Source organism: Aulostomus chinensis, chromosome 1, assembly GCF_037954235.1.
Source record: "Aulostomus chinensis isolate RoL2024-O1b breed Wild chromosome 1, RoL_Achi_v1.0, whole genome shotgun sequence".
NCBI lineage: Eukaryota > Metazoa > Chordata > Actinopteri > Syngnathiformes > Aulostomidae > Aulostomus > Aulostomus chinensis.
The window spans coordinates 24,529,550-24,555,154 of record NC_141320.1 but is presented as its reverse complement, the minus strand read 5'-3'; the positions used below and the strand labels follow the sequence as shown (position 1 = coordinate 24,555,154).

At 46.0% G+C, this 25,605-nt stretch overlaps 2 non-coding genes across 2 annotated transcripts; both read left to right on the top strand.

Moving 5' to 3' along the window:
* Nucleotides 1–7,992: 7,992 nt before the first annotated feature.
* trnae-cuc (transfer RNA glutamic acid (anticodon CUC)) lies at nucleotides 7,993–8,064 on the top strand. Its single transcript has one exon. It is a non-coding gene; the product is annotated as a tRNA-Glu (tRNA).
* Nucleotides 8,065–12,884: 4,820 nt separating this feature from the next.
* trnae-cuc (transfer RNA glutamic acid (anticodon CUC)) lies at nucleotides 12,885–12,956 on the top strand. Its single transcript has one exon. It is a non-coding gene; the product is annotated as a tRNA-Glu (tRNA).
* The last annotated feature ends 12,649 nt before the right edge of the window (nucleotides 12,957–25,605 follow it).

Here is a 25,605-nt window from a genome sequence, read left to right as displayed (position 1 = left end):
ATGGGTCCATGAGGATCATGAAGTGAAAGAAACAAAGACCTGACGCATCAGTGGATCTCAGGAATCATCACTCCAGGGCTGGAACCTGAGGTGTGAGTCACTGTCAGTGGTCAATGTTAAGAACACTCCCATTGACAGGCATCAGAAGCATGTTACCATTGGACTGAACCAAGACAAGACCAAGCTGAGGGGACATTCACTCTGTGTTGCTAACTCCTGCTAACTGAGTCGTGTGTGACAGGCTGGCCCAGAATGCTGTGCATGTTGGTGTCCTTGTGTCGTTCTTCTGTAGGCTGCTACAGTGCTACCTTGTTAAAAGATGATCCTGTAGACTGGAAATTATATCAGCCCATTAAAAACAACCTTTTTTTCTCCACTGCCCGGTTGGCCTGGGCTGGACCGGCCATTAGGGAATCATTCCACTTCTCCCAGTGGCCAGCACCTCCCTGGCTGTGAGTGTAGGTGGGCTGACATGTTTAGCATTGGTACAGGTTCCCTCTGGTTCTAGGGACTGAACTCTCATTCTCCTACAGGGTCTCATTCTAGAAATGAACATTCTGACTAGCAGATGTGATCATGAATGGACAAAACCATTCAGCAGAGGGGACCTATGACCTTTGACCTGGGTGACACAACGTTGATCCAAGCATCTGAAGCCAGCGTTTCTGTTCCCAGTTTGCTGACTGGTCGTCAGTAGCAGGACGTCTCTTTTCATTGAGTTGATTTCTGTTTCTGTCTGTTGCTCCGCTGTTTCAGAGTCAAATGAAGAGATTTCTGATGTTGCTGTTTGTGTCCTGCAGATGTGGAGCAGCTGCTGGTGATTAAAGAAGAGGTTCCCCCTGAGCTGCAGGACCCAGAGCCCCCCCACATTAAAGAGGAGTGGGAGGAGCTCTGGACCAGTGAGGAGGGAGGGCAGCTTCAAGGGCAGGAGGAGGCTGCTATCACCACGTTCCCCTTCACTCTGGTCCCTGTGAAGAGTGAAGGGGACGAAGAGAAACCTCAGTTCCCACAGCTTCATCAGAGTCTAACTGAGGAGAACTTGAAAGAAGAGTCTCTGAGCAGCAGCCCAATTCATCATCTGAAAACAGAAGCTGATGGAGAAGAGAGTGGAGGACCAGAACCAGAACCAGCCAGCAAGGTAGATCCAGATCCACTTGTACAACCCCAGACTGAAGACCAGATGTCAGACTCTTCTGAAGCTGAGCCTGAAGTCAGTGAGGATGATTGGGTCAGACCTGATAACACGGCCTCCTCTGAGCACAAGGAACCCTTTGGCTCAAGGAGGAATTTGCTTCAGAAACTGAGCCCAGGACAGGAAGTGACTCATTGCAGCTCAAAAGAGCAAGAAGTAAAGACTGAAAGAGAATCAGAGATCATCAGGAACGTGACCTTTGGTCCTTCTGAATCTGAGACAGAAGTCAGTGAGGATGAGCGTCCATTTAGGTGCTCAAAGTGCAGTAAAGGTTTTAGATATAGAAGTGGTTTAGGTACACACATGAGAACACACAGTGGGGAGAAACCATTCCCCTGCTCAGTTTGTGGCAAAAGATTCTCTGTGAAGGGACATCTGACAACACACATGAGAAAACACACTGGGGAGAAACCGTTCCCCTGCTCAGTTTGTGGCATAAGATTTTCAGTTAAGGAACGTCTAGAATTACACATGAGAACACACACTGGGGAGAAACCATTCCCCTGCTCAGTTTGTGGCAAAAGATTCTCTGTTAAGGTTTGTCTGACGAGACACATGAAAACACACACTGGGGAGAAACCATTTCTCTGCTCAGTTTGTGACAAAAGGTTCCCAGAAAAGACATGTCTGATAAGACACATGAGAACACACACTGGGGAGAAACCATTCTCATGCTCAGTTTGTGGCACAAGATTTTCAGAAAAGGGATCTCTGAAAAGACACATGAGAATGCACACTGGGGTGGAACCTCTTGTCTTGACAGCTCTGAAGCAGACAAGAGTGGGAGATGTAGGTTGAAGGCCAAATAATGACTTTATTTAAACCAACGATACATCAAAGATGAACTCAGTGAGCGATGTCACTGTCAGTGAAGTCTATGGTTGTGGTTGTGTGTGAGTGTTAGGGAGGTGGAAGGAGGAGACGATGGATGAGGAGGAAGAGAGGCAACTCGAGACAAGACGTCCACCACCATGTTGTCGTCCCCTTCACATAGTAAATATCCAGGCAGTATGACTGCAGGAACAGAGACCACCTGACTGGTCTCTGTTTGGGACACTGCAACGAATGAAGGAAGGTGAGTGGATTATGGTCAGTGGAGACAACGTGTCTACATGGAGAACAATGATGAGAACACACAGCTGAGAGACATCAGTCTTGCTGAGTTAGTTAACAAAGGAAAAGATGAGACGACGCAACAGAGAGACTTCCTTTGTCCATCCTGTGTTGTGTGACTGAAGCTGAGGAGAAACTGAAACTAATCATGGTGGTGGAGGCCAGACTTGAGGGTTGTGGGTGTAAAGAGTTTTTGAAAGCAGAAGGGAAAACACAGCAGGAAAGAGACAGGATGAAGCTGAAATCATGGAGCCACCATTGGACAGGAGGGTGTGAGGGCTGATCTGATTTCTCTTAGGTCACCATCAAAGATCCACTTGGCACCAAGTACTGATCTTTATATTGATGTATTGATCCTGATCAAACACTGAATTGTCTTTGAGATGTGTGAAAATAAATGAGTGGGCGGAGTCTCTGATATCAGTGATGTCATCCAGCTGTTTGAGAAATATGGGACATCAGCTGGAGCCTCTGGTGAAGTACCTTTAGTAGTAGTACACATGCAGTATACGCTCAGTACCGGCTCCTACACAGACACAGCGAGCGCTGCTTTAACAAATACATGGTTCCTATGGGAGGGACTGCTTGGATTTCCGGTGTATCAGGACCAGGACTGAAGTTGGTCCCTGACCGTCCTGGAGGGGCGGCTGTAACACAGGATGAGTTTTCACAGTGAAGGTCTTCTTCTACAGCTGAATTAAAGTGTAAACAGCCGTCTACACACCTTTAAATGTCCTTATAAACTTGTCTTTTAATAAACTTTCTGTTCTCTTTTAAAGTTGTCAGTGCTTTTGTTTCCATGTAGAGGCTCTACTTGATCACCACCCTGGTGTTTGACTGTTTGGAGTGGATGTTGTCTACAGACATCTTTCTACTTTAAATAGATGAAAGAGTTGTTTTTCCATCTCATGTTGTTCCTGCAATGATTGAAGGCAACAAACAACAACACATTATTTGCCATTTTTCATGTTATTTTGAACTTTTCAATTTTTATCTCAGTTATGGATAAAAATCCTTCTTCTTCCTCTTCAGTGTTTTACGGCAGCTGTTCTCTGAGTTTGAAACTCCACATTAGAACTGCAGCATCAATCAATCAATCAATCAATCAATGGATTTGGATGGATTTTATGTTTGTTTTGTCTTCTCTTTTTTTCGTTGTACTTGTGGTCATCATTGTCTCCAATCAGAAAATCTGAGGCTGGGACGTCTTGATGACGCTTGAAGACAGGAAGCAGGTCTCAGAAGAGTGTCGACAGTCTGGTGCTGCATTTCTCTCTCTTCTAGACTCAACTGGTGTCCATCAGTCTGTCCATGAACGCCCTCACTGTCACAACCACACCTCCACCTCCTCCTAACATGTGGAACTGAAGCTGAACATCTAGTTGTGTTTCCACAGAACGCTTTTCTCAGACAGCCAATCAATCACTTTGGAATTTGGACTGATCAACTACAGTCCACTCAGGAAAACAGTGGTTTCCAGATGTTTGTCTGATCAGGCCACACCTAGATTTAAGGAAGTGGTTCCATTGGTGCTAAATTCAGTGTCGTGTCCCATTGTTACAGAGGACACTGTTGTCCACCTTAGTCCCTCCCAAACTGATAATTTTATCAATAGAGCAACAGGCACCTTAGGATCAACTCTGGACTCATTTGCCCCACTAAAAACTAAATCTATAAATCCAAGGAAACAAGCACCTTGGTACAATTCAGAAACCAGACAGCTTAAACAAAAAACCCAGAAGTTCAAGAGAATATGGCGCTGCCCCAACTGGAGGAGTCTCATTTAGTCTGGCAAGACAGCCTTAAAAGTTACAAGAAAGCCCTTCGTATACCGAGAGCAGCCGACTACTCAGCACTAATAGAGGAACACAAGAACAACCCAGGTTCCTCTTCTTTCATGGACTTCTTTAATGACAAAATTGTCCTTATTAGAGAGAAAATTCACCTCCTCCTGCCATCAGCTGACAACATGGCACCTATAGCCTCAGAAGCCTTAGAGGCTGCTGGAGGACCAGACGTACACTTGACAGTTTTTCTACCGTTAGCCTTGATGAGCTCAGTTCAATCATTTCCTCCTCTAAACCATCCACCTGTCTTCTAGACCCCATCCCAAACAAGCTACTTAAGGACTCTCTACCCCTCGTTAGCCCCTCCCTCTTAGATATGATCAATGTGTCTGGTATCTGGTTACGTCCCACAGTCCTTTAAAGTGGCAGTAATTAGACCCCTCCTCAAAAAGCAACCCTGGATCCAGAAGTTTTGGCCAACTTCAGACCAACATCAAATCTTCCTTTTCTCACCAAAATTCTGGAGAAAGCAGTTGCTAAACAGCTCTGTGACTTCTCCATAGCAACAGCCTATTAGAGGATTTCCAGTCAGGGTTCAGGATTCATCATAGCACAGAAACTGCACTCGTCAGAGTTACCAATGACCTCCTACTAGCATCAGATGAGGGACTGGTCTCTGTGCTGGTCTGATTAGATCGTAGTGCAGCTTTTGATACCATTGATCACCATATCCTTCTACGGAGACTGGAACCTGTCACTGGCATTGAAGGAACTGCACTTAACTGGTTCAGGTCCTATTTACTAGGTCGATCTCAGTTTGTACTGACTAATGATAAACCCTCGGAAACCACTGCAGTCACTTATTGTGTTCCTCAAGGCTCTGTGCTTGGACCAATCCTCTTCACCCTTTATCTGCTTCCTCTCGGTCACATTATTAGGAAACACTCAATTAATTTTCACTGCTATGCTGACGACACACAGCTGTACTTATAAATGCATCCACGTGAAATAAATGAGCTGACTAAACTGGAGGCCTGTCTGAAGGAGATAAAAACTTGGATGACCCTTAATTTCCTTTTATTGAACTCTGACAAAACTGTGTCATGAAATAACTTCTGTTGGGATTTGGTTCGATATAAATAAAATTGACTTGACTTGACTTTTAGGTTAGAATTAATTTTAAAGCAGAAAACTCTTCCCTCTTCAATCCTGTCACTCAGTGTTGTAAACTGTTTCAAACAAATTCTACTGTTCAACAGTTCAAGTGTTTCTAATGAAGCTGAATGTTCTCTCTTCTACTTTCCTCAATTGGGTTTCTTTCATGTCCTCCTGAGATCAAAGACAGAATTCTAGCTACTGTCAAAGCCCTGATGACATCATCAGGAATTCTGACTTTGATCTGGAGGCTCTTGCCTTAATCTGAATTTGATCTGACGAATGTTTTAGTTTCGGTTGCATGATACCGACCACCTCATTTCTCCTGATGGACTGGTGACCTGTCCAGGGTGAACCCTGCCTCTTGAACAATGTCACCTGGGATCGCCCCCCCCCCCCCATGACCCTTAAAGGACAAGAATAGAAAGTGGATGAAGGGATGGACTCAACACTGAAATCAGCTGATCTGATCCACATTCTAATGTTTCCTGTCCCTCTTTAGGAGTCAATGAGAATAGTAGTGTATATAATAATGTATATCCAACCTTGTAGTATCTTTCCAAAGCTTTTAGTATTTCTTCTTGTTTCTACTTGTAGTTTTAGTGTCTGGATCTTTTCTTTTGATGTCCTGCTGTCTGCTCTTTGCTTTTGGAGCTTCCTTCCCAACAACTACCAGGCCTCCTGGGTACTGTAGGAAACATGGTCAAGTTCTTCTGACTTCTCCAGGAACGTCCTGCTCACATTGGTCTGTCTTCATTTTGACTCCTCCCACTGCCACAATGACCAGCCTTTATACTCTTGGTGACTGGGGCCCTGGTTGCTGCAGGCCTCAACACCAGCCTGTGGTTGTGAGCAGTGCAGAACAGAACTGACAGTATCTCCCATGCAGGACCTGGGTCAGCGCCTGGTGCCAGCTGGGGCACCGCTTTAACCTGGACCCCTAGAAGATCTTCTCCAGGAACTGGCCTTTTTGGTTCCATCAAGGCCTGAGAGGATGGTGAAGAGTGATCCTCCACCAGGCAGCACAGGCAGCAGCAGCCATTTTGTTCCACTAGAATCAAGTATGATAGTGACAGACTGGTGAGTACTTGCTAACTAACACTTCCTGTTTTTACTGCTATTCTTCCATGAATGTGCTCATGTTGGCTGGTCCCCAACCACAGTTTCAAAGCCATGATGACATCTTTCATCAACAATCAGACTTATATTTTCTCTATTTGGACAAATAAGGTTTCAACTGACACGGCTGGCCAACGTCCTGGAGTTCATTCAGCCTGGAGAACCAGGTGCTGGTTCCTTCTTTTACCAGGCAGGAACGGGCAGCAGATCCAGGATCAGTAGGTGAAGATGTCTGCTTTGACTGGTAGGAGGAAAGAGAGCAGGAGAGCTGGTCAGAGACAAAGACAGATCATGAAGAAGGAGTGCTGTATTCTGCTAGCACATGCTAGTGACAGTCAGAGATCAGGAGTCTCAGCAGGGAAAGATTCATCTCTTATTTCAGAGGACAATTGGACGTTCACTGGAAGACTGTGAATGTTTGAGGGTCAGAGGTGAAAAGAGGACAAGTGCACCTGTTGTGTGTGATGGGGCACCAGCATGGAGGAAGTTGTCAAACATTTTGAGCGAAACAGCAGGAAACTTCAAGTAAAGAATTAAAATGATTTAGTTAACAATGAGGTCTCTGTCATAAAACAAAAGGAACAACTGACTCCCTCACCATTTCCACCCTCTTCAACAGATTCACATTTCAAAACAACCAGGTTTATTTTGTTCCCTTCTTTTAGCAGAGGATGGTTTTGATCCATCCAACTCTGGGTTCTGGGCCCAGCACGCTTCCTCTGTAAATCCATATTTTGGGTTCTGGCTTGTTCTGCTTTTCATTTTGTGTTTGTATTAAAGTTCTGTTGCTGAAAAAAATACTTTTTTTCCTTTTTAAAAACACACACACAAATAGTTTGTCTTTGAGAGAGGACAAAAAAATATTTGACTGTGCTGACATTAAGATGAATTTTTGAATTTCAGTCTCCTACAAATGTGTGTGAATGTGGTCGTTGTGGCCGAGTGGTGAAGGCGATGGACTAGAAATCCATTGGGGTCTCCCTGCTCAGGTTGGAGTCCTGCCAACAACGTTGAACTGTTGACAATTTAAATTTGACCCATTTTTCCTCCACACTGTCCTTCATCACAGCATTTAACATCAGGACTGCTCCCAGATCAGCTCCATGACCTCATCCCTGCACCAGAGTCCCACCCAAGTTCATCAAAAACGGCCAAGCATAAATATATAATATGTATATAATGTGAACACACCTGTACAGGTGCGTTAATGTGCTTAATAATAGAGAATGAGTGAAGGGTTTGTTCAGAGTGGAGTGCAGTACCACAGTCAGGCCAGCAGGTGGGGCTTTCGTTGGTGCTGTCGACCTAATTGCAGTATCTGTGCTCTGCCAGCAGAGGTCGTGCTTCACCACCAATCTTCTCGGGTGTCTGAGTGGTGCCGCCATGTTTAGGTCGTAGCAGGAGGACGTAGGTTGGTACTTGGCAGTTCGGATGTAGCGAAAGTCAGTTATGAATGGAGGGCTGAGTTGGAGCAGAGGGGGGAAAGGATCCTGGGGGTGGACTGTCTTTCGGGGGCTGAGGTGTCTGGTGGTCTTGGTGGACCCTCTGCATCTCAAGCTGAGACCACAGAGTCCTGTGTTCTTGAGTCATTGTCTATAGTCTCTGTTGTTGGAGAGCTCAGTGTGGTCCCTGATGGTCTAGTGGCTAGGATTCGGCGCTCTCACCGCCGCGGCCTGGGTTCGATTCCCGGTCAGGGAATGAGTTATTTAGAGGTTGAGGGAGAGGTGATCAGGTGGTCCACATGATGGTGGAGGTGATGAACTGTGAGTCCATCATGGCTCCACTCTCACCCTCATTGTAGTGTTCTTGGTTCACTCTGCCATGGCCCCATGTTGAAGGGTGACTGTCTCATTCAGGTTCAACCCTTTGTTAGACTCTATTAAGTCACTGACTCCCAAACTCTGTAATCCTCCTTAGTAGCTTTGGTTATTGATGATCTGCAATGGTTCGTGGGGGGTGGAGCCTATCCCAGCAGCCTTCAGGTGAGGGGCGGGGTTTATCCTGGACAGGTCACGAGTCCATGGCAGGGCCAACACATAGAGACAGATTGATTATAAAAATGTTCATCCCCAGTTTGAAGTTAGAGACAGGATTTAAGTGTGGAAGGTTTTTGTCTTCAATTTAATTCTGAGTGTTGTAAACTGTTTCTAACAAACTCTACTGTTGAACAGTCAAAATGTTTTCTAACCAAGCTGAATGCTCTCATATACTTTTTAAAGTTGAGTTTCTTTCATGTCCTCCTGAGATCAAAGACAGAATTCTAGGTACAAATAAATACACTATCAAAGCCCCCTGATGACATCATCATCAATTCTGACTTTGATCTGGAGGCTCTTGCTTCAAATAAAAACTGTTGTTCCATGGAAAGATTTGCATATAAACACACAGACACACAGACACAGACACAGACACACACAGACACAGACACAATCACACACACACACACACACACACACACACACACACTCCCAGTCACTAACCCATATTGTCATCACTTAAACACCACTAGAGTATTGACAGAGATTCCACATGTTGGTCAACCAGAGAAGCTCCAACTGGTGAAGGTCATCCAACCCTGCATGAAGGTCAACCTCCATCATCTGCTGCTCATTAGCAGGGACTTAGCTCCAATGGTAGAGTGCTAGCTTAGCATGTGAGAGGTAGAGGGATCCATGCCCTCCTTCTCAGAATACTTCAGCTTGTTCTGTTGATCAGAGGAGCTGCTGGGTGATGAATGCTGATGTTTGTCCACTGGTGTGATAAAGTGTCCCCTGTTACTGAGATGAGGATGAACACCTGCTCAGGTCAAAGCTGCAATCAAACCAGGGACTCTGAACCTCCCACACAGTGAAGGAGTTTGTCCTGCAGGTTGATGGACGCTTTGAAATTCCTTCAACATTGATTCCTTTCCTGTCTCCTGCTGAGTCAGCATCCAGAACCTGGTCAAGAGGAGGCTGAGAGCTCAGGAGGTGATGTGACGGCTGGTTGGACAACTCAGCAGCCAGAGCTTCCAGTCTGAGACCCCAGCTCCACACCATGGAGAGCCTCCTGGATGATGTCCTCAAGCAGCGTCCCTGTTTGTCTCCTGGCTGCACCTGGACGCCTTAACAGCTCTGAGAGTCCAGCAGTGTTGCTCTCTGTCCATCTGATGTCCGTCCTCTCCTGTGTTCATCCGTTGAGGAGAAGGGAGATGGATTTCTCTTCCTCTCTTCTCTCCAGACGACCTTCATGTGTCAAACTACTTTGTGCTGCTCAAAGATCAAACTGATCCAGTGGCTCCAGGTGCCTCCACCTCTCTGGACTCAATTCTGACTTTGATCTGTGTCTGTCCAGCCAGTCCTGAGTGGATCCAACAGTTTCCCATGGGTGACTCTGTCATGGTCTCTCTCCTTCTGTCTCCAACTCTCAGAGTGCTTCTACTGGTTTCTCTCCATCGTCCCTGTTGCTAGGCAGAGCACTGGTGAGGACTGAGGCCAGTGATGTCATCACCTCCAGCTGAGACCTGCCAGGTGATCCTGCTTCATTCAACTCTGCTGCCTCTGCCACTGCCCTGACTGGTGAGGCTGACAGCAGGTTCTCTCTCATCTAAACTCTCTGGTTACAATGGAGGCTGAAATCCTTGTGATTGGTGGTTCAATCATCAGGTCTGTTGAACTCCCAGGTGCCATCACCTGCTGTCTTCCTGGTGCCAAAGTTGTGGACATTATTGAACGTCTCCAGGACTCATCAATCTCCACCCCTCCTGCAGGTTCTCCCTGTCTCTGTGTGGGTTCTCTCTGGTTCTCCAGCTTCCTCCCACAGTCCAAAGACATCAAGAGGGTAGTGGTTACCTGGACACTCTAAATGACTGAGTGTGAATGGTTGTCTGTCTGTGTGTGCTGATCCTGGGATGGACTGGCGACCCATCAAGGGTGAACCCCCTCCTCACCCATTGTCAGCTGTGATAGGCTCCACCCCCACGAACCATTGCAGACAATCAGTATAGAAATGGAAACTTAGCTGCTATGTTGAATCACAAAAACCTTCTGAAGACTTCTTTTGCTTCAGTGGAAAAGTAGAATGTTATTAACTCTCTCAATGGTTTGAATTCTGACTTCCACCTCTTTTTATCAGATCCACATTTCAAAACAACCAGGTTTATTTTGTTCCTTTCTTTTAGCAGAGGATGGTTTTGATCCATCAACCTCTGGTTCTGGTCCCAGCTCTCTTCCTCTGCTCCTCTCTGCTCTACCATCTATTAAACTGGCCTTGATTTAGTATTATTTATTTCTTTTATTATTATTATTAATTATTTTATTGACTTCACACTGATAACCAGGAGGTAACCTGGTAGTCAGAGCAGCGGTGCTCAGGTCTGTGGACTCAGAGGAGGATTATGTCTGGATCTTTTCTTTTGATGTCCTGCTGTCTGCTCTTTGCTTTTGGAGCTTCCTTCCCAACAACTACCAGGCCTCCTGGGTACTGTAGGAAACATGGTCAAGTTCTTCTGACTTCTCCAGGAACGTCCTGCTCACATTGGTCTGTCTTCATTTTGACTCCTCCCACTGCCACAATGACCAGCCTTTATACTCTTGGTGACTGGGGCCCTGGTTGCTGCAGGCCTCAACACCAGCCTGTGGTTGTGAGCAGTGCAGAACAGAACTGACAGTATCTCCCATGCAGGACCTGGGTCAGCGCCTGGTGCCAGCTGGGGCACCGCTTTAACCTGGACCCCTAGAAGATCTTCTCCAGGAACTGGCCTTTTTGGTTCCATCAAGGCCTGAGAGGATGGTGAAGAGTGATCCTCCACCAGGCAGCACAGGCAGCAGCAGCCATTTTGTTCCACTAGAATCAAGTATGATAGTGACAGACTGGTGAGTACTTGCTAACTAACACTTCCTGTTTTTACTGCTATTCTTCCATGAATGTGCTCATGTTGGCTGGTCCCCAACCACAGTTTCAAAGCCATGATGACATCTTTCATCAACAATCAGACTTATATTTTCTCTATTTGGACAAATAAGGTTTCAACTGACACGGCTGGCCAACGTCCTGGAGTTCATTCAGCCTGGAGAACCAGGTGCTGGTTCCTTCTTTTACCAGGCAGGAACGGGCAGCAGATCCAGGATCAGTAGGTGAAGATGTCTGCTTTGACTGGTAGGAGGAAAGAGAGCAGGAGAGCTGGTCAGAGACAAAGACAGATCATGAAGAAGGAGTGCTGTATTCTGCTAGCACATGCTAGTGACAGTCAGAGATCAGGAGTCTCAGCAGGGAAAGATTCATCTCTTATTTCAGAGGACAATTGGACGTTCACTGGAAGACTGTGAATGTTTGAGGGTCAGAGGTGAAAAGAGGACAAGTGCACCTGTTGTGTGTGATGGGGCACCAGCATGGAGGAAGTTGTCAAACATTTTGAGCGAAACAGCAGGAAACTTCAAGTAAAGAATTAAAATGATTTAGTTAACAATGAGGTCTCTGTCATAAAACAAAAGGAACAACTGACTCCCTCACCATTTCCACCCTCTTCAACAGATTCACATTTCAAAACAACCAGGTTTATTTTGTTCCCTTCTTTTAGCAGAGGATGGTTTTGATCCATCCAACTCTGGGTTCTGGGCCCAGCACGCTTCCTCTGTAAATCCATATTTTGGGTTCTGGCTTGTTCTGCTTTTCATTTTGTGTTTGTATTAAAGTTCTGTTGCTGAAAAAAATACTTTTTTTCCTTTTTAAAAACACACACACAAATAGTTTGTCTTTGAGAGAGGACAAAAAAATATTTGACTGTGCTGACATTAAGATGAATTTTTGAATTTCAGTCTCCTACAAATGTGTGTGAATGTGGTCGTTGTGGCCGAGTGGTGAAGGCGATGGACTAGAAATCCATTGGGGTCTCCCTGCTCAGGTTGGAGTCCTGCCAACAACGTTGAACTGTTGACAATTTAAATTTGACCCATTTTTCCTCCACACTGTCCTTCATCACAGCATTTAACATCAGGACTGCTCCCAGATCAGCTCCATGACCTCATCCCTGCACCAGAGTCCCACCCAAGTTCATCAAAAACGGCCAAGCATAAATATATAATATGTATATAATGTGAACACACCTGTACAGGTGCGTTAATGTGCTTAATAATAGAGAATGAGTGAAGGGTTTGTTCAGAGTGGAGTGCAGTACCACAGTCAGGCCAGCAGGTGGGGCTTTCGTTGGTGCTGTCGACCTAATTGCAGTATCTGTGCTCTGCCAGCAGAGGTCGTGCTTCACCACCAATCTTCTCGGGTGTCTGAGTGGTGCCGCCATGTTTAGGTCGTAGCAGGAGGACGTAGGTTGGTACTTGGCAGTTCGGATGTAGCGAAAGTCAGTTATGAATGGAGGGCTGAGTTGGAGCAGAGGGGGGAAAGGATCCTGGGGGTGGACTGTCTTTCGGGGGCTGAGGTGTCTGGTGGTCTTGGTGGACCCTCTGCATCTCAAGCTGAGACCACAGAGTCCTGTGTTCTTGAGTCATTGTCTATAGTCTCTGTTGTTGGAGAGCTCAGTGTGGTCCCTGATGGTCTAGTGGCTAGGATTCGGCGCTCTCACCGCCGCGGCCTGGGTTCGATTCCCGGTCAGGGAATGAGTTATTTAGAGGTTGAGGGAGAGGTGATCAGGTGGTCCACATGATGGTGGAGGTGATGAACTGTGAGTCCATCATGGCTCCACTCTCACCCTCATTGTAGTGTTCTTGGTTCACTCTGCCATGGCCCCATGTTGAAGGGTGACTGTCTCATTCAGGTTCAACCCTTTGTTAGACTCTATTAAGTCACTGACTCCCAAACTCTGTAATCCTCCTTAGTAGCTTTGGTTATTGATGATCTGCAATGGTTCGTGGGGGGTGGAGCCTATCCCAGCAGCCTTCAGGTGAGGGGCGGGGTTTATCCTGGACAGGTCACGAGTCCATGGCAGGGCCAACACATAGAGACAGATTGATTATAAAAATGTTCATCCCCAGTTTGAAGTTAGAGACAGGATTTAAGTGTGGAAGGTTTTTGTCTTCAATTTAATTCTGAGTGTTGTAAACTGTTTCTAACAAACTCTACTGTTGAACAGTCAAAATGTTTTCTAACCAAGCTGAATGCTCTCATATACTTTTTAAAGTTGAGTTTCTTTCATGTCCTCCTGAGATCAAAGACAGAATTCTAGGTACAAATAAATACACTATCAAAGCCCCCTGATGACATCATCATCAATTCTGACTTTGATCTGGAGGCTCTTGCTTCAAATAAAAACTGTTGTTCCATGGAAAGATTTGCATATAAACACACAGACACACAGACACAGACACAGACACACACAGACACAGACACAATCACACACACACACACACACACACACACACACACACTCCCAGTCACTAACCCATATTGTCATCACTTAAACACCACTAGAGTATTGACAGAGATTCCACATGTTGGTCAACCAGAGAAGCTCCAACTGGTGAAGGTCATCCAACCCTGCATGAAGGTCAACCTCCATCATCTGCTGCTCATTAGCAGGGACTTAGCTCCAATGGTAGAGTGCTAGCTTAGCATGTGAGAGGTAGAGGGATCCATGCCCTCCTTCTCAGAATACTTCAGCTTGTTCTGTTGATCAGAGGAGCTGCTGGGTGATGAATGCTGATGTTTGTCCACTGGTGTGATAAAGTGTCCCCTGTTACTGAGATGAGGATGAACACCTGCTCAGGTCAAAGCTGCAATCAAACCAGGGACTCTGAACCTCCCACACAGTGAAGGAGTTTGTCCTGCAGGTTGATGGACGCTTTGAAATTCCTTCAACATTGATTCCTTTCCTGTCTCCTGCTGAGTCAGCATCCAGAACCTGGTCAAGAGGAGGCTGAGAGCTCAGGAGGTGATGTGACGGCTGGTTGGACAACTCAGCAGCCAGAGCTTCCAGTCTGAGACCCCAGCTCCACACCATGGAGAGCCTCCTGGATGATGTCCTCAAGCAGCGTCCCTGTTTGTCTCCTGGCTGCACCTGGACGCCTTAACAGCTCTGAGAGTCCAGCAGTGTTGCTCTCTGTCCATCTGATGTCCGTCCTCTCCTGTGTTCATCCGTTGAGGAGAAGGGAGATGGATTTCTCTTCCTCTCTTCTCTCCAGACGACCTTCATGTGTCAAACTACTTTGTGCTGCTCAAAGATCAAACTGATCCAGTGGCTCCAGGTGCCTCCACCTCTCTGGACTCAATTCTGACTTTGATCTGTGTCTGTCCAGCCAGTCCTGAGTGGATCCAACAGTTTCCCATGGGTGACTCTGTCATGGTCTCTCTCCTTCTGTCTCCAACTCTCAGAGTGCTTCTACTGGTTTCTCTCCATCGTCCCTGTTGCTAGGCAGAGCACTGGTGAGGACTGAGGCCAGTGATGTCATCACCTCCAGCTGAGACCTGCCAGGTGATCCTGCTTCATTCAACTCTGCTGCCTCTGCCACTGCCCTGACTGGTGAGGCTGACAGCAGGTTCTCTCTCATCTAAACTCTCTGGTTACAATGGAGGCTGAAATCCTTGTGATTGGTGGTTCAATCATCAGGTCTGTTGAACTCCCAGGTGCCATCACCTGCTGTCTTCCTGGTGCCAAAGTTGTGGACATTATTGAACGTCTCCAGGACTCATCAATCTCCACCCCTCCTGCAGGTTCTCCCTGTCTCTGTGTGGGTTCTCTCTGGTTCTCCAGCTTCCTCCCACAGTCCAAAGACATCAAGAGGGTAGTGGTTACCTGGACACTCTAAATGACTGAGTGTGAATGGTTGTCTGTCTGTGTGTGCTGATCCTGGGATGGACTGGCGACCCATCAAGGGTGAACCCCCTCCTCACCCATTGTCAGCTGTGATAGGCTCCACCCCCACGAACCATTGCAGACAATCAGTATAGAAATGGAAACTTAGCTGCTATGTTGAATCACAAAAACCTTCTGAAGACTTCTTTTGCTTCAGTGGAAAAGTAGAATGTTATTAACTCTCTCAATGGTTTGAATTCTGACTTCCACCTCTTTTTATCAGATCCACATTTCAAAACAACCAGGTTTATTTTGTTCCTTTCTTTTAGCAGAGGATGGTTTTGATCCATCAACCTCTGGTTCTGGTCCCAGCTCTCTTCCTCTGCTCCTCTCTGCTCTACCATCTATTAAACTGGCCTTGATTTAGTATTATTTATTTCTTTTATTATTATTATTAATTATTTTATTGACTTCACACTGATAACCAGGAGGTAACCTGGTAGTCAGAGCAGCGGTGCTCAGGTCTGTGGACTCAGAGGAGGATTATGTCTGGATCTTTTCTTTTGATGTCCTGCTGTCTGCTCTTTGCTTTTGGAGCTTCCTTCAACAACTACCAGGCCTCCTGGGTACTGTAGGAAACATGGTCAAGTTCTTCTAACTTCTCCAGTAACGTCCTGCTCTCATTGGTCTGTCTTCATTTTGGCTCCTCCCACTGCCACAATGACCAGCCTTTATACTCTTGGTGACTGGGGCCCTGGTTGCTGCAGGCCTCAACACCAGCCTGTGGTTGTGAGCAGGGCAGAACAGAACTGACAGTATCTCCCATGCAGGACCTGGGTCAGCGCCTGGTGCCAGCTGGCCAACGTCCTGGAGTTCATTCAGCCTGGAGAACCAGGTGCTGGTTCCTTCTTTTACCAGGCAGGAACGGGCAGCAGATCCAGGATCAGTAGGTGTGGATGAAAAAATGAAGAAAAAATAAAAACGAGAAAAAGCAGTTTGGTTTGGAGTGCATTCCTGCCTGATGATCTTGATTGGTACAACTCTCCTTCAAGTGTGGGGAAAACAGCAAAAAGAGTAAAAAACTTGACATTGAGAGAACAAAGACTTCTAAGATCAAACACAAAACTCTGAGATCAAAGGTTGAAGTTCCCCAAGGTTCAGTTTTAGCTCAGACCCTCTTCAAGGTGGAACCAGCAGAGGTGCTCAGTAGAGACAACTGGACAGCAGCAGGACAGAACAGAGGCTCTCCACAATGGCAGGAGACAGGAAACAGGTTTGGACCATCTGGGTTTTGTCCACTTTGATGTTTTTCAAACATTGAAGGAAATTGTAAAAATCAACATTGTGGTAAACGTTGGTTTGCCAGTGTGTTTACATCAGGATTTATATTTGAGAGTGTTTGCTCATATGTTCCAGAAGCTTCTTCTAGAGTTGAGCCTGGATGAGTGGAGGGACCTTTTTGACCATCAGGACTGGTTTTTGATGCCCTGATGGTGCATCGGTGTCATCATGGTCCTCCACCATCTGCAGGGGTTCCAGGACTGTTGTGGTGTTTGTGGGAACTGCAGGGGGGAGCCCTCAGACCTGGAGAGGAAGTCCTGACACCAGCAGACCCCTCACCACCTGCAGCCTTTTTCCAGCTCCACCAAACCCACCATTCACTGCCTCCTCATCATCTGGGCATCAAAAGCAGCTCAGACCTGCTGCAGCTCAGAGACCTCAGCCATTTTTAGGATGTCTCCATGATTCTCCTTCACAGGATTTTCATTCACAAACAAGAGAACTGTCAAAGACCACAACAGTTTTCAGCTTGCTGCTAAACAGTACTTCAACTACCATTCCACTGTGTAATGGCAGTACTATATGCAGTACTAATCAAGTACAGCCCTGACTGATACTTTATCTCCAGTGATAGGAAGGACAAGAATGTTCCGACCTCATTTTGTAAAATAGACGCCTGTCTCAAATAAACGCCAGGTTCGTTTAAACGCCTGGGGGCCATTATTTGAGATCAATGTTATCTTAACTTGGTTTCATGTAAGATTTTGCAATTTATTTTTACTTCCCAGTAATTTATGTCTCATGATGTCAGTGCACCGCAAACAGCAAATCTTCAAGCTCACGGTTCCATGCAAAAAAAAAGATCTTCAAGGTGGTAACGCGTCGTTGTGAATTTGTAGATCTGCTATTTTGGCCGCATGAGACTGTCGTGGAAGTGGAAGGATACGGGCCTCAAGTTGTCACGCCCCTTTTCTTCCTAATAAAGTGTTCTTGTGGAAAGTGTTCTCTGGACAATCTTGATATTTGCACTACTGTTCTTTAAAGTACTACAGTATATTGTTATACCTTGTATACCTATTGCTAAAAAAATAATAATAGTGGCCCAGTGCTGGCCAGCGCCAAAATAAAAGCCTGTTACCAAGAGACGCCTGGTCTCTTTTAAACGCCCGGGGTCCACATCGACTTTGCTACTAATTTGTCATTTATGGTACATATGCACGCGCACACACACACACACACACACACACACACACACACACACACACACACAGCCTGTCTTCGGTATAAAATGGTCTGTCACGTTCTCTCATGTTGGAAGATTTCTCTGACTCCATTGTGAATACAGAGACTCTTCATCTGCCACCTGAGTCTTGATCCACTGATTCCTCTGATCCACCTCTTTCTGCTCCAACAAGGCTGACATGGATCAGGTGGGTCCATGTCAGCCAATCAGGAGGTTTCTCCTCTCAGTTAATTTTCTTCATCCCAGTTTAGATTGATTCTCCTCAGCCTGATGAAGGAGCATCTGATCAGGTGTTTGGCTGCTTGTTGGTTGTAATTCCATAGACTTTAATCTCAGATGTTATAGAATTAATAAGAACATCTTAAAGACCTTTGTCCAACACTTGAAACTCTCCTGTCTGTCCAGGCCCAACTGGCCTTTGGTAGTGAGGTGGTGGATGCATGTGAATGAAATGAGGCTGGTGTTGCTGTGAGGAGCCACTAGAGGGAGACACCTGTCGTTCCTCCCAGCTGCATTTGAAGCTGTCCTTTATTAGTCCCAACTGTCTTGAGCTCAGGGGCCAAACTCACCAACAACACTTCCTCCTGGTCATGTGGTCTGTTTGTCAGGAGATTCCCAATCCAAAGTTGTTGACACACAAGAGAAGAAAACACGTCAAAGTTTGTTCATTTTTATGAATCAAACTGAAAATGAACAGAAGAGTGACAGTGAAAATGGATTCAAAAATAATGAATAATCATGAATAATGAATAAATACTCAGAATTTACTGGCATTTGACTGCATTTTGTGGTTAATCAGTAGATGAAAGGGTAAGGATTAGTTAGGCACTTTATAATTAAAATTGACTAGACTTGACTTTTAAGTTAGAATTAATTTTAAAGTAGAAAACTCTTCCCTCTTCAGTCCTGTCACTCAGTGTTGTAAACTGTTTCAAACAAATTCTACTGTTCAACAGTTCAAGTGTTTCTAATGAAGCTGAGTGTTCTCCTCTACTTTCCTCAGTTGTGTTTCTTTCATGTCCTCCTGACATCAAAGACAGAATTCTAGCTCCTGTCAAAGCCCTGATGACATCATCAGGAATTCTGACTTTGATCTGGAGACTCTTGCTTTAATCTGAATTTGACCTGACTAATGTTTTAGTTTAGGTTGCATGATACCGACCACCTCATTTCTCCTGATGGACTGGTGACCTGTCCAGGGTGAACCCTGCCTCTTGAACAATGTCACCTGGGATCGCCCCCCCCCCCCATGACTCTTAAAGGACAAGAATAGAAAGTGGATGAAGGGATGGACTCAACACTGAAATCAGCTGATCTGATCCACATTCTAATGTTTCCTGTCCCTCTTTAGGAGTCAGTGAGAATAGTAGTGTATATAATAATGTATATCCAACCTTGTAGTATCTTTCCAAAGCTTTTAGTATTTCTTCTTGTTTCTACTTGTAGTTTTAGTGTCTGGATCTTTTCTTTTGATGTCCTGCTGTCTGCTCTTTGCTTTTGGAGCTTCCTTCCCAACAACTACCAGGCCTCCTGGGTACTGTAGGAAACATGGTCAAGTTCTTCTGACTTCTCCAGGAACGTCCTGCTCACATTGGTCTGTCTTCATTTTGACTCCTCCCACTGCCACAATGACCAGCCTTTATACTCTTGGTGACTGGGGCCCTGGTTGCTGCAGGCCTCAACACCAGCCTGTGGTTGTGAGCAGGGCAGAACAGAACTGACAGTATCTCCCTTGCAGGACCTGGGTCAGCGCCTGGTGCCAGCTGGGGCACCGCTTTAACCTGGACCCCTAGAGGATCTTCTCCAGGAACTGGCCTTTTTGGTTCCATCAAGGCCTGAGAGGATGGTGAAGAGTGATCCTCCACCAGGCAGCACAGTCAGCAGCAGCCATTTTGTTCCACTAGAATCAAGTATGATAGTGACAGACTGGTGAGTACTTGCTAACTAACACTTCCTGTTTTTACTGCTATTCTTCCATGAATGTGCTCATGTTGGCTGGTCCCCAACCACAGTTTCAAAGCCATGATGACATCTTTCATCAACAATCAGACTTATATTTTCTCTATTTGGACAAATAAGGTTTCAACTGACACGGCTGGCCAACGTCCTGGAGTTCATTCAGCCTGGAGAACCAGGTGCTGGTTCCTTCTTTTACCAGGCAGGAACGGTCAGCAGATCCAAGATCAGTAGGTGAAGATGTCTGCTTTGACTGGTAGGAGGAAAGAGAGCAGGACAGCTGGTCAGAGACAAAGACAGATCATGAAGAAGGAGTGCTGTATTCTGCTAGCACATGCTAGTGACAGTCAGAGATCAGGAGTCTCAGCAGGGAAAGATTCATCTCTTATTTCAGAGGACAATTGGACGTTCACTGGAAGACTGTGAATGTTTGAGGGTCGGAGGAGAAAAGAGGACAAGTGCACCTGTTGTGTGTGATGGGGCACCAGCATGGAGGAAGTTGTCAAACATTTTGAGTGAAAAAGCGTGAATCTTCAAGAAAAGAATTAAAATGATTTAGTTAACAATGAGGTCTCTGTCATAAAACAAAAGGAACAACTGACTCCCTCACCATTTCCACCCTCTTCAACAGATTCACATTTCAAAACAACCAGGTTTATTTTGTTCCCTTCTTTCAGCAGAGGATGGTTTTGATCCATCCACCTCTGGGTTCTGGGCCCAGCACGCTTCCTCTGTAAATCCATATTTTGGGTTCTGGCTTGTTCTGCTTTTCATTTTGTGTTTGTATTAAAGTTCTGTTGCTGAAAAAAAGACTTTTTTGCCTTTTTAAAAACACACTCACACACACACACACACTACAGCCAAGCATACAGAATGATACAGTCTGAGGTGGTTTTGACTGGTAGGCACCAGTGTGCACTGTTTGGCACTGAAGTCATGTGACTGAAGTCATCCAGTCACGTGACTGAAGTCATCCAGTCATGTGACTGAAGTCATCCATTCATGTCAGTGATGTCACTTGGCAGGACTGTCACTGCCGTCTCATTCTAGAAAAGAATCCAGACTCCACCTGTGGCTCCATGATAACTGAGGGACCTCTGGTTGGAGGCTGGACGATGATATTTGGTCTGGGGGGGTTAAGATGGTGGGGCTGTTTCAGTTCTAGTGCTGAAGGCTTTCACCATGACAGTCAGACTCTCCTCTGTCCTTCATGGTCCCTCAAATGTGCAGTGTGGACCTCACACACTGAATTTAGCCTGAAAACTCTTCATGAACAGCAGGAGACTCAGAGTCTCTGTGGCGCTCGGCTGTTAACAGAGAGGCTGGTGGTTGGAGCCCCCCAGGGACCAGGACCAGGCTCTACTGGTGCTGAGGACTCTGTTGATCAGCTGCTGAGTTGCTACTTGATGTCAACATTGGTCTGTTTCATCCTGAGTAGTTTGATCCTAGCAGAGTCGCTGCATCGATGATCTGAATGTGGACGGACAGACTGACCCTCCACAGCAGACGCCTGTCACAGATCTCTGGATGAGACGCTTTGAGGTAAAGCCAGGTTCTGCCAGTCCCACTCACATGTTTCAATCACATGTTCAGAGATGGGTTTGTTGTTCCTGAATCCATTTCTTATTTTCTGATCACCTTGTGGATTGTTCATCATTCTCCTCATCACCATACTTTAGGTTGCAGTACGAACACCTGAGTTAGTCTGGGGTTGCAGGAATCATACAGCATCCAAATAATAGCAGGTTGAAACATTTATTTAAAAGAGTTTAACATGGTTACACACACACACACACACACACACACACACACACACACAGCCTTTCTTTGGTATAAAATGGTCTGTCACGTTCTCTCACATTGCACAACAACACAACAAACAAAGACGGCAGGTCCAGTGTGGTCCTGATAAGACCACTGGACTGCAGGGTCCCAGTATCACTGGTGACAATGGTTTTACCAGCTGGGACCTTGGACAAGAACTTCTCAGAGGAAACTCATCATGGTGGCTCAGTGAAGAAAACTAGACCTGAGCTGCCTGCTGGAACCTAGCAGGTGAAGGACAGAGCTCCACCTCTTTAGAGACACCACCACTGTGGGCTCATGTTGGCAAAAGAAGTGGGTCAGGTTTTGACACACACACACACACACACACATACACACACACTTGGATATACATGCCTTTAACTGCTTCAATTACTGCAGGAACCAACCAGAACCATCCAGAACCTGAACCTCTATATCTGATCCTGGGTCTGTTTGTTTCCATAGGCTAACACACGGCACAGGTCGGCCTGGTTTTAGAAAGTTTCTTGGAATCCTTATTATCAATAAAGTATTAAATATTTTGCATAATAAATGCATGCATGGCCTCATATTTTGCCATTTTAACGTGCTTTAAGTTGACGGTGCCCACCTGTCGTGTCAATGTTTCTATGTTTGTCTGTTCTGGTCTGAATGAAAGAGGAGGTTTTCTTGGTCATGTGACGTGGATGAGAGTTCAACTAGAACTTCCTGCTTCAACAGGATTTTAGTTTGTTGGGATTTTGTCAAAGCCACCAACCAAACCTCTGAGTGGTGCAGATGTCTGCTGCCTCCTCAGAGCAGACTGGAGCTCAGCCTCACTCACCTGTGGGAGCCCCAGCAGAGCCACCGTGTGATGGAGTTTCAGTTCAGGCTCCAAGGTCCTGGATTGAATTGGTGTTTTGTGTTTTTAGGCCTCCTGGCACCGATGAATGAATGAACCATTGTTCCAGAGGGAGCTGGTGTCAGGTCAGTCCCTGTTTCTACAAGACCTCCTGCTGCAGAGCCAAACTGGGAAACATCCATCCATCCATTTTCTTCCTCTTATCCTGTTTAGGATTGTGTGTGTGTGTGTGTGTGTGTGTGTGTGTGTGTGTGTGTGTGTGTGTCAAGTCAAGTCAAGTCACAACAAAGTTCTCTCATGACTCTTTACTAGTAGAGCAGGTCCAGCACCAAACTCCTTCAATGAACCTCCACCCAACAATTCTCCATCAGCAGCACATCCTGCAACAGTGGTGATGAAAACCTTCCTTTTAACAGGCAGGAACGTCGAGCAGATCCAGGATCAGTGGGGACGGCCTTCTGCTTTAACTGGTTTGGGGGGAAAGAGAGCAGGAGAGCAGGGCAGAGACAAAGACAGAGAATGCTGTCCTAAAACAAGGACTGTTCCATCAATGGTAGAGCAGAGTGGCGCAGAGGAAGCGTGCTGGGCCCATAACCCAGAGGTCGATGGATCAAAACCATCCTCTGCTAGAAGAAGAAAAATAAAATGAACCTGCATCTTTAGAAATGTGTGTCTGTTAAAAAGAGGTTCATAAGGATTTTGTCTTCCTCCACAATCACCAACCATTGTGAGAGTTAACAACAGTCCACTTTCTGACTGAAGCAAAAGTAGACTTCAAAAGGTTTTTCTGATTCAACATAGCAGCTAAATTTCCATTTCCATTTCCTGAACAGGACAGGTTAAAAAAAAGGGAATGTCATGACTTCCTCTGTATGTTAGAATATGAACGACTAAAAATGTTCATGCCCAGTTTTAAATTAGAATTAAACTGAAAATACAAAAATCTCAGTGTTGTAAACTGTTTCAAACAAATTCTACTGTTCAACAGTTCAAGAGTTTCTAATGAAGCTGAATGTTCTCCTCTACTTTCCTCAGTTGTGTTTCTTTCATTATCTCCTGAGATCAAAGACAGAATTCTAGGTACAAATAAAGACACCATCAAAGCCTCCTGATGACATCATCATCAATTCTGTCTTTGATCTGTGTCTGTCCAGCCGGTCCTGAGTGGATCCAACAGTTTCCCATGGGTGACTCTGTCGTGGTCTCTCTCCTGCTGTCTCCAACTCTCAGAGTGCTTCTACTGGTTTCTCTCCATCGTCCCTGTTGCTAGGCAGAGCACTGGTGAGGACTGAGGCCAGTGATGTCATCACCTCCAGCTGAGACCTGCCAGGTGATCCTGCTTCATTCAACTCTGCTGCCTCTGCCACTGCCCTGACTGGTGAGGCTGACAGCAGGTTCTCTCTCATCTAAACTCTCTGGTTACAATGGAGGCTGAAATCCTTGTGATTGGTGGTTCAATCATCAGGTCTGTTGAACTCCCAGGTGCCATCACCTGCTGTCTTCCTGGTGCCAAAGTTGTGGACATTATTGAACGTCTCCAGGACTCATCAACCTCCACCCCTCCTGCAGGTTCTCCCTGTTCCTGTGTGGGTTCTCTCTGGTACTCCAGCTTCCTCCCACAGTCCAAAGACATCAAGAGGGTAGTGGTTACCTGGACACTCTAAATGACTGTGAGTGTGAATGGTTGTCTGTCTGTGTGTGTTGGTCCTGGGATGGACTGGTGACCCATCAAGGGTGAACCCAGGGCTGGACTGGCCATCTGGCCGATGCACATCTTTGGGCCGGCCCATAACTGTCATAATTTTTTTGTCAAAAGTGTATAGTTTTTAATCGACCGTAACGGTATCGGAGACGCGAAACGCGGCCCATTGGTTGATTTTCTTGAAGGACATTGGGCTCGTCCAATGAAATCTCTCCGCTCTCTCTCTTTCTCTTAGTCAAGCCATGCTGTTGCAATGGAAGTGGAGGAGTCAGATCAGACAGTTGGAGACTATTTTAGTCGCCCTTCTTCCACACAGAGGACTGATTTTTTAAAGTTTCATCCTCAACAAGATTCCATAAACCCTGTCGTCCAGAGGCTCTTCGTTAGAACGGACGGCACGACGTGGAAATGGCTGACTTATTGTGGTCAACGTCATGCTTTGTTTTGTTTTGTTTGCCCTGCTTTTAGCAAGCCCAGTGATCCAAGTGTCTTCATTAGAGGCCTGGCAGACTGGAGGCATGTGCACCAAAGAGTAGAGGAGCATGAGAGAGGCATGGCACAGAGGCAGTGTGCTGAGGCCTATTTTTGAAACTGCTCCAGAGCAAGACTGGCCACCTCCTTGAGGGAAGACAGCTGACAGGACACCGTGAGCAGGTTAAGAAGCAGGGCTGGACTGGGACCAAAAAATGGCCCTGGCATTTTTCATCCCTGGCAGCCCTCCATGGTTATTTACACGATATGTGTAAGCACACGCCATACCAGAGGGTGTATGCGCACATTTTGAAGTTTCAAAAATTAAAATAAAGTGCAGTATTCTACATGGAAGACAGTAACCATGTTAAAAGAGTGATACTCTTTCACTACTCAGAGACCTTCTTCTTCCACTACACGTTCCAACACCTGACGTCTCTTCTTCCCAGTCCAGCCCTGGAAAGAACGCGTCGAGTTTTGGAAATTCGGCTGCTTTTCTTCTCCGGAGTCTCTCTTTTTCGGCTCCTCCTTTCTCCTTCCTCTTACTGGGCAACATTCTTCATGGCTTCTGACTACAAGGCGGCCGCTGAGTGGTGGCACTACAACTGGATGGGTCTGTTTCTCATTTTAACACAAAAACAAACTAACCGCTGTTTCTGCGTTTTTACCAGAAATATATATTTTGAAATGCCTGCTCACACCGGCCCATCCGGCTACATCCACCAAACTTTACACACATAATATAATATAATAATATAATATAATAACCCTGAACACAAGCCCCAAAGCAGTAGTTGTTTTGTTTTTCTTCATAAAGGAGGTGCACAGTCATGACTACGATATCTCTGGCAACAAACATGGAAGGGGCTTTGGGGTCTTGTGTTTCAGCTCTGTAACTTCTGGATGGCTGAAAATGTCAGAATCAGTCCTCTCACTGACATCCACCATTGGTGTGACTTTTGGTGGCTTCAGCTCAAATGAAACCAGGGAAGAGGGGCCAGACTTTGAGGAGCCCCTTAGGGTTAGTGGATGCCCCGGGACCGTGCTTGGGCCCCTTAGCACCTAGATGGCTGAAATTCCCAGCACATGCTACTCTGGGGCATCACACTATGTGTGTAAAGTTTGGTGGATGTAGCCCAAGTAGAAACACCAGAACCCAGATTTGATCCTCAATTCTGCTCCAAAAGGCTCTCGGAGTGCAGAAGTCCCAGACCCTG